This window comes from Polypterus senegalus, chromosome 4 (assembly GCF_016835505.1).
Source record: "Polypterus senegalus isolate Bchr_013 chromosome 4, ASM1683550v1, whole genome shotgun sequence".
In the NCBI taxonomy this organism is placed as follows: Eukaryota; Metazoa; Chordata; class Cladistia; order Polypteriformes; family Polypteridae; genus Polypterus; species Polypterus senegalus.
Window position 1 is genome coordinate 213561702 of NC_053157.1, and position 17440 is coordinate 213579141.

Here is a 17440-nt window from a genome sequence, read left to right on the forward strand (position 1 = left end):
TTTGCAGTTCTCTACTGTTTTATTGTTCGTTTATTACGATTGTTATAGTTATTGTGTAGCTATTTTAGACTTAGTTTACTGTTCAGATACCCATTTCCTTTATTTAATCCGCGGGCTCTCCGCTATTTTTTTGTTCCCTTATTACGATTATAGTTATTTATTGATTTCCTTCTTTGGCTGACTGCCTGCCCATATAAGGCGCTCCGCTTTTTTTTTGTGAGGCAGCCTTTACACAGCTTCTCCGCTGTTTTATTCTCCTTGCTTCGCGGTTCTGTACTGTTTTATTGTTCGTTTATTACTATTGTTATAGTTATTGTGTAGCTATTTTAGACTTAGTTTACTGTTTAAGTACCCATTTCCTTTATTTAACACTAGAATTACCAGAGCCTTCGAAAAAACTCGTAGATCCGCCCCACCTTAAATCGCTTCTTTAAACCGTTCTTACCTCTCCGCCAGCCTCCTTTGTCCTGTATATGTGGCGATAAAAACAAACTGCAAGCAGCCGACTATTCCATCCCCCCCACCGACTCAGAATGTGCACGAACTTCTCCAAGCTCATGCCTCGATTATCTGGGAGTAAGTGGAAATAATAGATTGTTATTTGGAACACATGCATTTCATGTTTGTTCCGTTTCTACAGTGTAAACACAATGTTAAAACAGAAACGTTTTTATATTTAGTAATAAATGTTACAAAATGTAGACATAAACTATAAAATGTGTGAAGCCTGACATCCAAAGAGAAAATAAATACTTTCATAAAAGGTCCAAGTCTTTTACAACAGCTTCCGTGGCGTACTGGTAAGATTTTGTCACTTAGAGCGCAGCAGACTTGCTGTACTTCAAGAGATCTGAGTTTGATTCCCGGCTAGAGAGAAAATTTGTTTATTTTTAACCTTCGCCGTTCTGCCTGCCTGAACTCCCTGTCTATCTATATAGTAATAACAGTAATTTTATTATTATATAGGAGCTTCCCTGTCTGCCTATCATATAGTGCCTTTCCTTCCTACCTATCTATACGACGTATATCTATCCCCTTAGCTGTTTTTTATATATCTATTATACAGTGCCTTCCCTGTTTATTTATATATCTAGTGCCTTCTCTGCCTGTCTGTCTGTCTAATTGCATATAGCGCTGAACTTACTGGTCTGTACTATTCTGTCCTCTGCATGTCCTGGAGTACAAAAGAAACCCCACCATACAGCAACATGTGCGAACTGGCAAGATCGGGGAAAAAACACGCGGTCACTGATTACAAACCGAAAGATGAATGAAAGAGACAATATATGTAAAAACATCATCGCACTAATGCAATATTATTTGAAAACGAACAGCGTCAGTGTAAATGCATGATAATTGTAAAGGTTAGCTTTTTTTTTTTAATTCAGTTCCACTCTCTCAGTCGCGTTCACGAATCCCCCCATCTGATACTGCTGTTTTCACATAAAGACGCGCTATAGCTCAAATGTGATTTATTTGGAGACGCGCTATACTCGAATGTTATTTATATAGGGAAGAAAGTACAATGTCAGGTGCTCATTCAGTGTAATAGGAACCATAGCACAGAGAGCTGTGTACACTGCAACAAGTACACATGTCGTGAATGTAGGAAGGTTGTGTGGGAATTGTTAATATTTGAATGTGATGATTTTATATAGCACGGATCGGAAATCCGGGAAGCTGAAGAGTTATAGCGCATCTTTATGTGAAAACAGCATTCTCAGATGGGGGAAGGGGGTTTAGGGAAGGATCCTGAACACGACTGAGAGAATGAAAAGTGAATAAAAAAAAAAACTAACCTTTACAAGTATCATAAATTACACCGGCTGTTACACACTGAAATCAAATGTATGTTTTTATTCTAAAATAGTAAGAATAAGAGCAGTTTACTTCTCAAAACTGAATCGTGCGGGATTGAACTCATGACCTTTTGATTACTAGTCAGCAGTTGATACCATTACACTACCATGGCAGCTATAGTATGTATGTGTCAATGTGGCATGCTAAGGCTGCTTTTTACTGCAGTTATATTTTTGAATAAAAGCATACTTGTTCTGTTATACAGTGGTGTGAAAAACTATTTGCCCCCTTCCTGATTTCTTATTCTTATGCATCTTTGTCACACAAAATGTTTCTGATCATGAAACACATTTAACCATTAGTCAAATATAACACAAGTAAACACAAAATGCAGTTTTTAAATGATGGTTTTATTATTTAGGGAGAAAAAATCCAAACCTACATGGCCCTGTGTGAAAAAGTAATTGCCCCTTGTTAAAAATAACCTAACTGTGGTGTATCACACCTGAGTTCAATTTCCGTAGCCACCCCCAGGCCTGATTACTGCCACACCTGTTTCAATCAAGAAATCACTTAAATAGGAGCTGCCTGACACAGAGAAGTAGACCAAAAGCACCTCAAAAGCTAGACATCATGCCAAGATCCAAAGAAATTCAGGAACAAATGAGAACAGAAGTAATTGAGATCTATCAGTCTGGTAAAGGTTATAAAGCCATTTCTAAAGCTTTGGGACTCCAGCGAACCACAGTGAGAGCCATTATCCTTAAATGGCAAAAACATTGAACAGTGGTGAACCTTCCCAGGAGTGGCCGGCCGACCAAAATTACCCCAAGAGCGCAGAGACGACTCATCCGAGAGGTCACAAAGACCCCAGGACAACGTCTAAAGAACTGCAGGCCTCACTTGCCTCAATTAAGGTCAGTGTTCACGACTCCACCATAAGAAAGAGACTGGGCAAAAATGGCCTGCATGGCAGATTTCCAAGACACAAACCACTGTTAAGCAAAAAGAACATTAGGGCTCGTCTCAATTTTGCTAAGAAACATCTCAATGATTGCCAAGACTTTTGGGAAAATACCTTGTGGACTGATGACACAAAAGTTGAACTTTTTGGAAGGCTAATGTTCCGTTACATCTGGCGTAAAAGGAACACAGCATTTTAGAAAAAGAACATCATACCAACAGTAAAATATGGTGGTGGTAGTGTGATGGTCTGGGGTTGTTTTGCTGCTTCAGGACCTGGAAGGCTTGCTGTGATAGATGGAACCATGAATTCTACTGTCTACCAAAAATCCTGAAGGAGAATGTCCGGCCATCTGTTCGTCAACTCAAGCTGAAGCGATCTTGGGTGCTGCAAAAAGACAATGACCCAAAACACACCAGCAAATCCAACTCTGAATGGCTGAAGAAAAACAAAATGAAGACTTGGGAGTGGGCTAGTCAAAGTCCTGACCTGAATCCAATTGAGATGCTATGGCATGACTTTAAAAAGGCGGCATGCTAGAAAACCCTCAAATAAAACTGAATTACAACAATTCTGCAAAGATGAGTGGGCCAAAATTCCTCCAGAGCGCTGTAAAAGACTCAATGCAAGTTATCGCAAACGCTTGATTGCAGTTATTGCTGCTATGGGTGGCCCAACCATTTATTAGGTTCAGGGGGCAATTACTTTTTCACACAGGGCCATGTAGGTTGGGAGAAGTTTGTGCACGTTCTAAGTCATTGGGGGGGATGGAATAGCCAATTTTTTTCGTAGGCTCTGGTAATTCTAGTGTTAATTCGCAGGTTCTCCACTATTTTTTTGTTCCTTTATTACGATAATAGTTATTTATTGATTCCCTTCTTTGGCTGACTGCCTGCCCATATAAGGCACTCCGCTGTTTTTTTGTGAAGCAGCCTTTACACAGCTTCTACACTCTTTTATAAACAAACGCCATATAAGGCCGTCATTTTTCCTTGCTTCGCCAACTAAGCAGCCTATTTATTTTATCTACGGGTTCTCCACTGTTTTATTGTTGGGAGCTCTTCCTTCTTTTCTATGTACTGCGGTCAAAGTCAGTTCACGTGATTACGTGGGAGGCGTGATGATGTCACACGCAGCTCCGCCCCCCACGGCCATCGGGCTAACGTCCATTACAGTATATGGAGAAAAATAGGTTCCAGTTATGACCATCACGCGTAGAATTTCGAAATGAAACCTGCCCAACTTTTATAAGTAAGCTGTAAGGAATGAGCCTGCCAAATTTCAGCCTTCTACCTACACGGGAAGTTGGAGAATTCGTGATGAGTCAGTGAGTCAGTCAGTCAGTGAGTGAGTGAGTGAGTCAGTGAGGGCTTTGTCTTTTATCAGTATAGATTCCAATGAGGAAAGATAGCATGACCACTTACTGAGTAAGTGCGTTTGCCACACTAGTTTTGTTATACCTTCTCTAAAACTAAGCTACCTAGTTTTATTAAAAAAAAATAAATAAATAAACAATACCAGTCAGAATCAGAATAGACAGGTGGTTTTAAAATCTGCTAAATCTAAATCCTCTAGTGAAACCCAACGCAATAGCTAAACCAGCAGTTCTTCATGGGAAATAGGAGAGTTTCCCATCCACTTGTGTTGACAATTTGCTGCAAGACAAGTGACTTGGCGAAAAACAGCCTGTGGGTGAGAGACTTAAATATAATGAAAACTGGGCATCACTTATATCTGTACTGGTGATCACCTTCAACTGCAGTGTGAAACCACTGCTACTAAAGAGACACAAAGAAACAAAACTTCCAAAACGTAAGGATAACTACTTTGAAAAAACATCATCTCAGCTCTCAACAAGGAAATGAATGATTTGTACACCACAAAACATTAAGAAAAAAACAAAACATCACACATGGTTAGTTATTGAGTGGCTAAATCAAGCAGGCCTTACAACATAGCTGAGGAATGAATACTTCCAGCTGCTGCTGACATGACCAATATAATAGATGAAGAAAAGGCAAAAAAATCAATACAAATGGTGCCATTATCAAACAATACAGCTTTACGATTCTTTCATTTATTTAGCTTTACAGCTGGATGAGTCTACTGACATAGTAAACTTGGCCCAACTCTTTGTATTTATCTGGAACTGTTATGAAGGTACAATTAAAGAGAATATTTTGTTTTACCAGCCATACCTGACTCAGGCAATGACCTGGGGTTTAAATCTGGGACTCTTTAACAATGAGCCAGAAGCACTAAACACTGTGCCAACAAATGCCACACTAGCTTAGAAACGAAGTATTAATATAATGTGCTTCAAGGTGTCATTGTTGCACAATAGATTTCTGGTCTTGTTATGGTGTCCTGGTATGCTTATTCAGGGAAAGTCTTGTTTGCTCTTATATTCTTAAAATATGTCTTAAATCTGTGACTGTGTGTGTTGTGAAGTATGAGGTAGATCTGTCTCGACACTAGCAGACCTGCTTCTATCCATGACAGCAGCTCTAAAGAAGATACATTTGAAGTTTATTCATTTCAGAACAGTGATGCTAAAGCCAGACATACTGTATAGTATCATCTGGAGATGACCATGAGTTAATTTTGCTTGGAATTGGGTAGAAACAATTAGACGGCTCACTCATTTCTTAACCAATCCAACACCTCATGGCCACACTCAAAGTAGGGGTGGTGTTTTTGAACTACAAACATCAGAGATGCACTCTTCAACCTGGTCAGACAGACAGCAAGTTTTACTTTACGAAGAATCATCTACAGTTGGAAAGTCTGCTAAAAAAATATGTATTAGAATGTGTGATGCATGAGCAGAGAGTACATTGCATGTTTTAAAAATAAACATAGCATAGCAAAGGAAAGTCCTTTTTGTACAATTAAATTATACTTTCAATGGCAATAATATACAGTAGCTAAATGTGAATGATGTGTTGTAACAAGTGCTGGGTGTGTTCTCTGTTGTTCAGTGGAAGAGTCGATGTAAGCTTGAAAGAACTGAAAGCTATATTCATGAAAATATATAAGGCATGTCACACAATGTCAAAAAGACTGCCGTTAAGAGCACTGATAACAAAGGAGATTGAAATTTCATTATACAAAACACCCCAATCAACAAATCTGCCTAACAACACCAGTAAAAGCACAGCATCCACCTTCTCACTACATGTCTAAATCGATAACTAGAGAAATTTAACATTACTGTCTAATTGGAAATGCAAAACGTCATGATACGATAATCGCAGCATTTTAACACATTGAATATCCATAGACTACAGAGCTTATCTAAACTGTACTTGCTGTTGTCATGTCATATCATGATGCAATAATTAAAACGTCAGAAAGATATCATAGCTGATACAGGCACTTCTCAAATGTCTGGAGCCCAGTAGCGGCAGCGGCCCATGTTTATGTGTGTGTGTTTCCACTGTTGTAGTGCTCATTACAATGTGCAAATACTTATTAAGCATCAGCTACCTGGAGCTACTGAGCTCATGAATGGGTAACAGCAATTTAGGCATTTTATTTTCTCTCAGTGTCTTGTTCAGTATCTTTTGCTCAGTTCCTAAATCCCCGGAGGTGATTTAAAACACACGGAGTGAAAAAATCAGAGGTGGGTGTTTTAGAAAGCGTTGTGGATGTAGTCTTTTCAGTGCAGGATTTCTCAGCTATTCACTACACACTGTCACACACGTGGGCATGGGAGGCAGCTCAAGGGCTCGAATGAGAGTAATTCCGAACCAGACTGGGATGTAGCAGAGTGCACTGGCTCTTCTTCTCACTTTTCTGCAGACCGTTCACGGGAAATTCCACCTGGCCCTGATGACGACAATTCTGATTCCGACCCCTTTGACGTAACTGGCCTTTAAATACCACCACCTTTCTTCTATCTCACTCTGATCTGAGCATTTCAGTACATCAATTTGTTCAGCTTTGCAGCCAGGAAATAATATATGGGTGACTGCCCCAAACCTTGCTATGGCTGTTGGTCGAGTATGTGACAACACGTTTTAACAAGTTGCCTGCAGATGTGTATTCTCATATGTGAACCACGTCTGGCCCCGTAAGACTATTTTCAGGAAGATAGAAAGAGAGTTAAGTAGCTAGGCAGAGTGATGTAGTGATTAAGGCTTTGGACTTCAAACTGTAATGTTTATGGGTTCAAATCCCACTATTGACACTGTGTGAATGAGCAAGTCAATTCACCTGCCTGTGCTCCATTTGGAAAAATAAAAGAAATGTGACCAATTGTATCTCAGGACACCATGGATTTGTCAGTATCAGCCAAAAAAGTAAGAATAACTAAAAGTCTGATTTAGTTGCTTTGCTTTCCCATTCTATTTGTTACTGAAAGTTTGTTCCTATAACTTCAAGAAAAAAGTATGTATGCTTTGAAGAGAACTGCTTTAGGTTTTATTTGTGCAACTCAGAGCCCAGAATGCAACTTTGTGTTTATATGGTGTCCATTAGCTCAGCAGTGACTTTTTTATTGTCCCTTTAATTTGAACCTGAAGAATTTTTTTTTTTTTTTTCTAACAAGCTGTTTTTGAGTTTCCTCAGCACCCCAAGGAATGCAGTCTTGCGTTTGTAGAGCCTTGGTCATTTTTGATCTTTTTTTCTTTGGATTATTGTACTGTATAAACTTTTCTTGGAATTATTTAAAATTAATGATATGCATGGAAAATAGCAGGACTGAAAACAATAGCGTTTTGATAAAACAGCATTCTAGTTTGAAAAGACACTCTTTTAATGTTGTTCATGATACTCTTCAAGTTTGTAGCACATATGATTACGTTAGTGCAGACATAGTCTACATTTTCTAGATAAGCCTGAAAATGAACAACAAGAGCCTCATATTTGTCACTTTGCATTTACTTCTTTGTTTGACTGTTTGTTTGTTTGTTTGTTTATTTATTTCAAGTAAAATTTTGAGTAAAATGGGAAAAAACAAAGAAAAGAAATGCGGCATCTCTTTGTTCAGTGGACCAGAACAGTGAAACAACTACACAGGATCCTGCTACTTGCACTGGTTTATCTGTATCACACATGGACACCAATTTTATAAATTATATAAATATTTTTCTGTTATTGAACATTCTTATATATGGAATTCTTATCCTATGACTTAAAAAAAATAAACATAATTTGGAAAGTATAGAGTGAAGTTAAACATTGGCCTTAAATATAAAGTATTCAAGAGACATAACAGAAAGCAAGTCAAAACATTAAAGCTTTGATTTTTAGTATATTGTTTAAACCCTGATAATGGCCATTAAACCAGTCATTGTATAGTCCTGGTTTTTCTTTCAGCCACTTTAAAATGTATTATAGTGTCTCAGGAGATACTCAGCTCCAAATCGCTCAGCCGCACCATAAACATAATTGATTTTTGGATTATAGTACAAGTAAACTCTATTTTCCACATAAAAGAGAGATGTCACAAATGTAATATGCCCAAAATCTTTAATCACCTCAAATGTTTATCAGTTTCATTATATGGTATTTAGATTTTAGCACGACTTGCACAAATTGGCCTGCTTTAAACATGAACAGCTTTCTAGTTTAAGCTGCAGTATTAATTCTGCCATATAAAGTAACATTTACTTTTAAATGAGTGGGTCTCTTATATATATAATATATATATATATATATATATATATATATATATATATATATATATATATATATATATACATACTCAACAAAAAAGAAACGTTCCTTTTCCAGGACTGTGTATTTCAACAACAGTGTTTTAAAATCCAAATAACTTTACAGATCTTCATTGTAAAGGGTTTAAACAATGTTTTCCATGCATGTTCAATTAACCATAATCAATTAATTAACATGCACCTGTGGAATGGTCGTTAAGACCTTAACAGCTTACAGAAAGTAGGCATTGAAGGTCACAGTTCTAAAAACGCAGGACACTAAAGAGACTTGTCTACTGACTGTGAAAAACACCCAAAGAAAGATGCCCAGGGTCCCTGCTCATCTGCGTGAACGTGCATTAGGCATGCTGCAGGGAGGCATGAGGACTGCTGATGTGGCTAGGGCAATAAATTGCCATGTCCGCACTGTGAGACGCCTAAGACAGCGCTACAGGGAGACAGGAAGGACAGCTGATCATCCTCGCAGTGGAAGAGCCCGGATCTCAATCCCATTGAGCACGTCTGGGACCTGTTGGATCGCAGGGTGAGGGCTAGGGCCATTCCCCCCAGAAATGTCCAGGAACTTGCAGGTGCCTTGGTGGAAGAGTGGGGTAACATCTCACAGCAAGAACTGACAAATCTGGTCCAGTCCATGAGGAGGAGATGCACTGCAGTACTTCAAGCAGCTGGTGGTCACACCAGATACTGACTGGTACTTTTGATTTTGAGCCTCCCTTCATTCAGGGACACATTGTGAAACATTTTTAGTTTATGTCTTATGGTGTTGACTCTTTTAGTGTTCATACAAATATTTACACATTAAGTTTACTGAAAGTAAAAACAGTTGAGGACGTTTCTTTTTTTGCTGAGTATATATATTATAGATGGATGAATACTTGCAGTGTGAGTCCCAAAAGTGTTGGGGTGCCAATGGGGTTGCTTCTTTTAACTTTCAAACAATTATAACTCAAATCAGTGATCGAGGGCACAAAGCTGAAATAAAACAGGACAGACTGGGATCAGAAATGAGAGATATTAGATAGCGAGCACAGACACAGAAAGGTTGAATTTCAAAACAAAACTGGGTTTTTATTTACAGGTGCCAGCTGTAGTGTCAGGTGAGCTTTTTACACAGTCGACAGTGCAACTGACACCGAACACACAAAGAAGCAATGTCTCAAAAATACAAATAGTGATACTGTGAAAAACTTACAGTGACTATGGCAAGTCACCAAATTAAAAAAAAAGAAACTGGAACAATATATATATATATATATATATATATATATATACTGACACACACATGCACTTGGGAGGCAGTCAAGAAGCCCTGAGGTGAGTGAAACATCGCGAGATAATCGGTTAATTTATGGTACTAACATCTCTCTCTCTTTTCCCATTTACTCACCACATAAACTTCCGGCTTCCTAAGTTGGCTGCCCAACGACACTTCCACATCCGACTCCTGATGATGACGTCATTTCCGGTATCCTCGCTGATGATGTCACTTTCATCCGCCCGTTACGACATCATCTCCTGCCACATCATTTCCGCCAGCCATATTTCTTCTATATCTCTATATATATGATTTTTTTATCACTTTTTCATATATTTCTTTGCTTTGTCTGCTGGATATTATGCGGGGACATTTCCCAACTCTTTGTGCGTTGCGGAGAATCCTTTATTTTATAACAATGCACAAAAATTGGGGGTCTCCCAATCTCTTCCTCTTCCTCTCTTCTCAATCTCCCATCTCTTCCTCAATAAAAATGAAGACAGGAAGATACTACACAAGAACACAGTCCTTCTAATAGCAAGATCCACCAAAAATATTTACAAAGAGAAAAATCAGTGTATGTGTTACAGCCAAAACCCGAAGTTCAGCCAGTTCCCGAATTAGCCGGCCATTTCACATTTTGGCCAAAGTCTGAATTACTAGAAATGACCAGCGTATATGCTACTTTGGCTGACCATTTTGCGAAGTGGCGAGAACTCCCCGGCCAAAATCCGATGTGCTGATGTAAGACTGTCCACTCAAGGTGCAAAGATGCTTAAAAACTTTCAGGTGCAAATTCAGAAGTGAGTTTTCCATTCTGTATGAGAAACTGCTCAAGGCAGGTCTTGTTCAGAAAGTGGACGCCACTTGAGAAGGGCTTCCCCTCGCCCAAACACTAACCTTAAGATCAATAAAATAGGTCCCTGTTGTTAAGTCACTATTTTAGGGCTAAAATGATAACAGAAATGTGAAGCCTACTTATATACCTAATCTTAATTATTGTGAAATAACCAAGTGGCATCCGCTTTCTGAACAAGAGCTGCCAACTACACTCAAAGCAATTGCACTACTAAGTGCACAACAAATCGCTGTTCATGCCTTTTTTCTTACAACTTTGGACGATTGCCCCATGCCATTTCGTGAACTAAACTGGCTGGCCAAATCCCAAAATCGAGGAAAAGATCGGACATTGGTTGGTCAATTTACAGCGACATTGGCCATTTCCCGATTTGGCCGCCCACTTCCTGCTTTGGCAGATTTCGAGTTTTGGCCATAACATATATACAAAATGACCGCAAATGCAATGCACTGCAAACCAAATTCACATAAATATCTCCACCAAACTATATTTATAAACTATATTCATTCTGTGAAGACAAAAGAAAATATATAGAAAAATTTGGAAAAAGTCGCTATGCTTGATGTACTTTAAAGCTGAGCTACACCAAACACTCACCACAACAATTCAAAAAGATGACCTCAGTAGACAAGAATAGCTTTTATGCTCAATGCTGTTTTGCCAACCAATCCTGATGCCCTTCTAACCAATCACAGGTGATGCAGGCATGTTCACATATTACGGCACATTCACCTCTACAAGGTCTCTATTAAAATACAAGCAGCCTTGCGGGCAAATAGATGCACTCATGCACGAAAACAGAGCTTGAAAACTTTCTGACTCCATACTGAAGGTAAGTTAATACCCTCCTTTCTAAACCTATTCTTAGATTAACCTTCAGGATTCGTTTTACTTTTCGTAGTAAACTAAACTAAAGGGTTCACACCTTTCTTCACACTGCAGCAGCTGGTGCAGCTGGCTGGCCATGAATCACTAGCAAGTAACTGGACAGCCAACGCCCGTCATGTTGCACCACTGAAGCAGTGCTAAAACTCTAGTGAAAGCTTCGTCTTGCCTTCTTGTCTGTTGAACAAGAAAGGTAAATGCCATTTATTTTTATGTTCTAATTTCATTGCAAATGCAGAAAAGTTGAAAAGTTATTTTTTCTTTCTTTGGTAATGCCTGGGTAGGCACATTACCACATCTAATCATATGATGGTCCATCCTTACACCAGGTTTGGGTCCAATTGAGACGACAAAATCAGGAGGCATTGAAATTTTACCTAGGGGTGTCTTCTCTCCACTAGCCCCAGTGGTGTATTGCGTACCTGTGATGGGCTTGGAAGGTGTTTTTCTGACGTGTGAGATATACAAAGTATTATATACTAGTTGTGCAAGCTCATGCTGTAAAAAGCCCAGGGTCCTAGAAACTTTTGAAATCATCAGAAATAATTTTGAAATGTAGAGATGTCAGGTAATTGAAAGGAACTACTCTGGGCATCTCTCTTCTAGGTTTCCTTGTGCTGTAGTGCTCGCCTCACTTGTGTATTAGCGGTGGGAGGAAAAGTAAAAGGGATACCGTTTTGCCGATGTGCTCATCTTGCTTGTGTAAGAGATTCTCTCTTTTCTTGGTGGTTTTACTTTGGCAACAGAGTTGCTTTCTGGTTCCGGCTCATTAACTTGGGGCCGCCTTTTTTGGCTTTCTGAGCTTCATGCTGACATACACACTTCCACACATAGATGCTTAGTTTTCTGTTTCCTCGGAGGTGTAGCCCTTACCCCGACTCCACCTCTCACTTCCAGGCCAGACAGACACACACACTTACACGTGCAGAGGTGTATATATATATATATATCCATCCATCCATTATCCAACCCGCTATATCCTAACTACAGGGTCACAGGGGTCTGCTGGAGCCAATTCCAGCCAACATAAGGCGCAAGGCAGGAGACAAACCCCGGGCAGGGTGCCAGCCCACCGCAGAGCGATATATATATATTTATTTATATACACATACATATATTTCAATCTCTGTACAGTTTTTGTGCGTATATGCATGTGTGCAGTATTGTATTATTGCCAATTTGAAGAGACATGCAAGTAAAAATTTTATTGTATGCACACATGATAATAAACCTTTGTCAATTTTTATTGAAATACAAGAGCCAATATTTTAAGGAGAAACATAAATCACTTAAACAATTATTAAAATTGATAACTGTCTGGTTGGTGCCCAGCCACCCTCCCCCAACTTCACACAAACCAACTATGTCACATACAAAGTGAAAACAACAACAAAGGAAGTAATGGAGCCTGGGCAGACAGGCAAGCAAAAGAAAAGCACAGAATCAACTACATTAAGAAGAAGAAAAGCTAAGATGTCCCTGTACAAGGACTAACAGTATCATGTCACCATTTGTTAGTGAGTCAGTTCACTCATTAATCTTCACCACTAAGAGTTCCAAAAGGGTTCAAAATTAAATAAAAAGTTTCCAGATGGAAAGGGAAAGGGAATCAAATGGTTTCCAACGGGAGGCAAGGGTGACTTTTACTGCAATTGTCTGAAAGCAAATCCCCTCTGCTGGATAATAGATAAATGAAGAAAAGAAAGGTCTAGAAGTAAAAAAAATGTTGTGAAGCAATGGAATGTTAACAGCAAGAGTAGATGTAAGAAAATCACACACACCAGACTAAAAACTGAACACAGGAGGGAAGTCGCAAAGCATATACATAAAGATGTCTGATGTGTTCAAGCCACCAGGCATATTGTTTATGTGTGGTGGAACATAAATAGTAATGAAAGATATATTGACTTTGTCTGTAATTTGGATTTATACCTATTAAAATATGTGGAAATTCAGGATACAGTCTGTTTATGGGTATAAAATTGACTCAAACACAAGAAACAAATGGTTATGGTCAGAGGAACATTCTCAGAATTAGGTGATATTTAAAGTGGTGTCCCTCAGAGATCAGTGCTGGGGCCGCTGCTCTTTTTAATAAATACAAATGATCTGGGCAGAAATATAATCAATATGCTGCTAAAGTTTGCGGATGATACCAAACCAAGTGAAAGGGCAGATCAAATGCAAAATAATCTAAATCGTTACAAAGAGACTTGGACAGCATTTGGCATGGATAGATGAAGTGTAATGTAAGGAAAGGTATGGTATTACATGTTGGGGATAAAAATGTTAGATTGAAATACAAAATCTGAGGTTTAACCCCTTGTAGACGATTGTTGCAAAATCGCTTCAAACCGCTTCCGGCCTGAAAGCATCGCCGAGGTGGTGTATGTATCCTGCCAATGCCAGTTAATGCGTATTCGATACGTACCAAGGATCGTATCGGAAGCGCCGGTCACGCCATCAAGCAGTCATAGTGGAAACTACATCCGCCTGATGGAAGCAAAGAGTGTTGGCATGGCCATGCATGTGGATTTTGGCTGCTAATTTTGAGAAATTGTTAAAAAATGAGGCAGGTTGTACTAACATAAAAACACATACCAGCTTATTGTTTGCTTGAGTGCTATATTCAAATAAACACTTAATTAATTCAAATCTCCACTTAATTTAGCATCTGCTACACAGCAAAAACACAAATAATTTGCTTTTTGAAATAATTGTAATTAAATTTAGGCAACAAGGGGTTAAAGTTTGAAAGAACACCTCATGAGAAGGATCTGGGAGTTCTACTGGACTCATCATTATCTACATTCAGACAGTGTGCAAATGTGAACAAGGAAGCTAATAGGATGTTAGGTTAAATATCACAAGGGGTGGAATACAAGTCAAAGGAAGTTATTCTTAAGTTACAGTATATAACACACTAGTGAGGCATCACCTGGAGTATACTATGTTCAGTTTTGGTTTTCAATTTATAAAAAAGAGAAAGTCCAGAGAAGAGCAACTAGGATGATTCAGGTAATAAGAGGTATGACCTATGAGAAGAGACTGAAGGAAGCTTTTCATTTTAAGCAAATACAAATTAAGAGATGACATTATTGAAGAGTTTAAAATTATGGAAGGAATTAGTACAGTAGATCCCAGTTGTTACATTACCATACTTTTTCTCCAACAAGAACTCAGGGTCATTAACAAATGGAATTAACTACCAAGTAGTATGATGGAAAGAAGAATTTTAGGGACCTTCATATCTCAAATTGATGTAATCTAGATGAACAGGATGGAGGAGCTTGTTGGCCTGAATGGCCTGTTCTCATCGCAATTTTCTAATGTTTTAATGATACCAAGGCGACATTTTTAAAAAATAATTCCATAAAACTGAAAGGGTGAAAAAAAGATCCTAATGCTATGCTGATGTAATTGACAATGACCTACAAAGTATTGTGTATAAGGCTGATACAGGTTTCTGGCTAGAGGATAGTATAAGCAAGAATTTATATAGAAGGTGGGAAGAACAAACAGAAGATGTTAGAACTCTACTGGCTATAAAAACAGATCTAGGTTCTAGGTAAAAGAAAAACGGATGAAGAGGGATAGAAAAGGAAGATTTTAGAGATTGGAAACTTCTTAAGGCTTCATTCATCAAACATATCACCTACAGTTTGAATACCAATGCAGAGGACCACCTTCCATATGAAGGGCTGTGTAAAACAGGAGATTGTGTGTGCAAGGCTGATTGCTGTAATGCCATGAGATGATGTGGCGAGTTGAGCTTTTCATTAAAGGGCAAAATTATTTTATAAAAGATAAGGGGAAATCGATTCAAAAAACTGAAAAGGAGTAAATTCTGGCTTCAACCATTTCTCCACTTAAGTGTTTTCCCATAAACTTTGTATCAGTCTCTGTTTCTAGTCTTTTGACTTTTGCCGTGGCTGAATATTTTCATTCAGGTTGCCCTTAAGAATATCTGATCTGAGATTTCCATTTCTGTCATAATCAATTGTATGGCAAGATCGAAAAGGTCACGGCATTTATTTTCCTATATTAGATAAAAAAGTGACATAGGAACCATTATTATGTCACATTCCATAATCCCAGATATCTTTTCTTGGTGTAAGAGAAGCTTGTCTCTTCTCCTTGTCAGGTCATCAGATTATCTGACGTGGTACAGTGAATCTTTTAATGAACTGCTTTAAAAGGAAGACCACAACCTAATAAAAACTGTTCCTGAAACTCACACAAGCAGAAAAGAAAATGGTAAAGGTTTAACAATAATCTCATAAATAAGAAACAAATTAATATTAAACAAGGTCGAGCAACACAAAGAAAAGCAAGATCAACAAGAAAAGAAAACATGAATCAAAAAATTGTGTTTAATTAATATGTAAACACTAAATCCAAGTTCTTAAGCAAAATATACAAAAGACACAAAAACGGATACTACTTGAATAATCAAAAATATAAAACTCTGAACCAGAATCATAACCAGAGAACAAACCCATAACCATCAATTGAGAACTAAGAGCTCCAATAGATAACAACCTCAACTAGGGAGACAAAAGGGCCAGAAGATAAAATGCCGCAACAAAGGAGTGTGGCCAGGATTAGCCCTTATACAGTACCTCCCTCAGCTGACTGCATTCATAATTGCTGCAGCACCTGAGGGAAATAAAAGGATAGGGTTTTTAATGCAATTATAGAGTAAACTAATCACTAAAACATGGCACAGTGGAACAATTAAAGGAAAATAAATTGAAAAAAAGTTGATTTAAGGATAAAATACAAATGAGATCCTGAAAATGATTTGGCAGAGCTAGGATAAGGATTTACAGCTTCTCTCCCAGTGTCTGTGATTTCAGAGCTTGTAAGACAGCACACAGTGCAGTAAGGCTGTGTTAAGGTATTACCACTACTAACTGTGTCCCCATTTAAATTTACCCTGCATGATGGTGGAAAAAATAAAAAAAGAGCTTAAAATGTCTTATAATATGTGCTTTAAGTAAAATAAGGGTAGGTATTACAAAGTAATCAAAAATTTTATTTGTAAAATGACTACATTTACCACATGTAAAAGTACAGAAACCTTAATAAAATCAATAAATCTTTATTTATTAATCTATAAAAATATATATCTTTAAAGTTATAGGATATCTTAGGTACTTTCAAGTGGCTTTTTCACAATTTTATATTAACTAACATAGCGAAATGCCCATTTAGGCATAAATGGGCATAATAGTATAATGGTAAGTCCATCTGCTTTAATCACATTGTGCATTTTAGCAACATCTGTTCACCAGATACGCTAGCTCTTATGTTTCTTTTTTTTGAGCATCTTGTTGCCTTTTATTCATTGGACAGTCTAGCCCTCATGTGAATGCTGAAAGACATTATGCCCAGGCATAGATGCGGGACACCAGACATTTTGACATTTTATATATTGCAGTGATCGCCTTATAAAAGGTTCACAAAGGAAGACACAGCGGGTCAAAGAAGTTTTTGCAGAACAGTTTACTGTTAACAGTGTAAGAAGAATACATGAAGGTAAAACAAAAATGAAGGAAATTGAACAGGAAATATTTACATTTGCCTATAAACCTATCATATTTGTGGCCCTGAAAGACACAAAATCCTTAAATATCACACCTTCTCATAAAATGTATTATTATTATTATTACTAGCGTCAGACATTACCCCGACAGCTTAAGTTTTAAGGAAAATTTTTTTTATATATATCCATCCATCCATTATCCAACCTGCTATATTCTAACTATCCTAAACCCTGGGCAGGGCGCCAGCCCACCGCAGGGCACACACACACACACCCACCAAGCACACACTAGGGACAATTTAGGATCACCAATGCACCTAACCTGCATGTCTTTGAACTGTGGGAGGAAACCGGAGTACCCGGAGTAAACCCACGCAGACACGGGCAGAACATGCAAACTCCACACAGGGAGGACCCAGGAAGCAAACCTGGGTCTCCTAACCTCCTA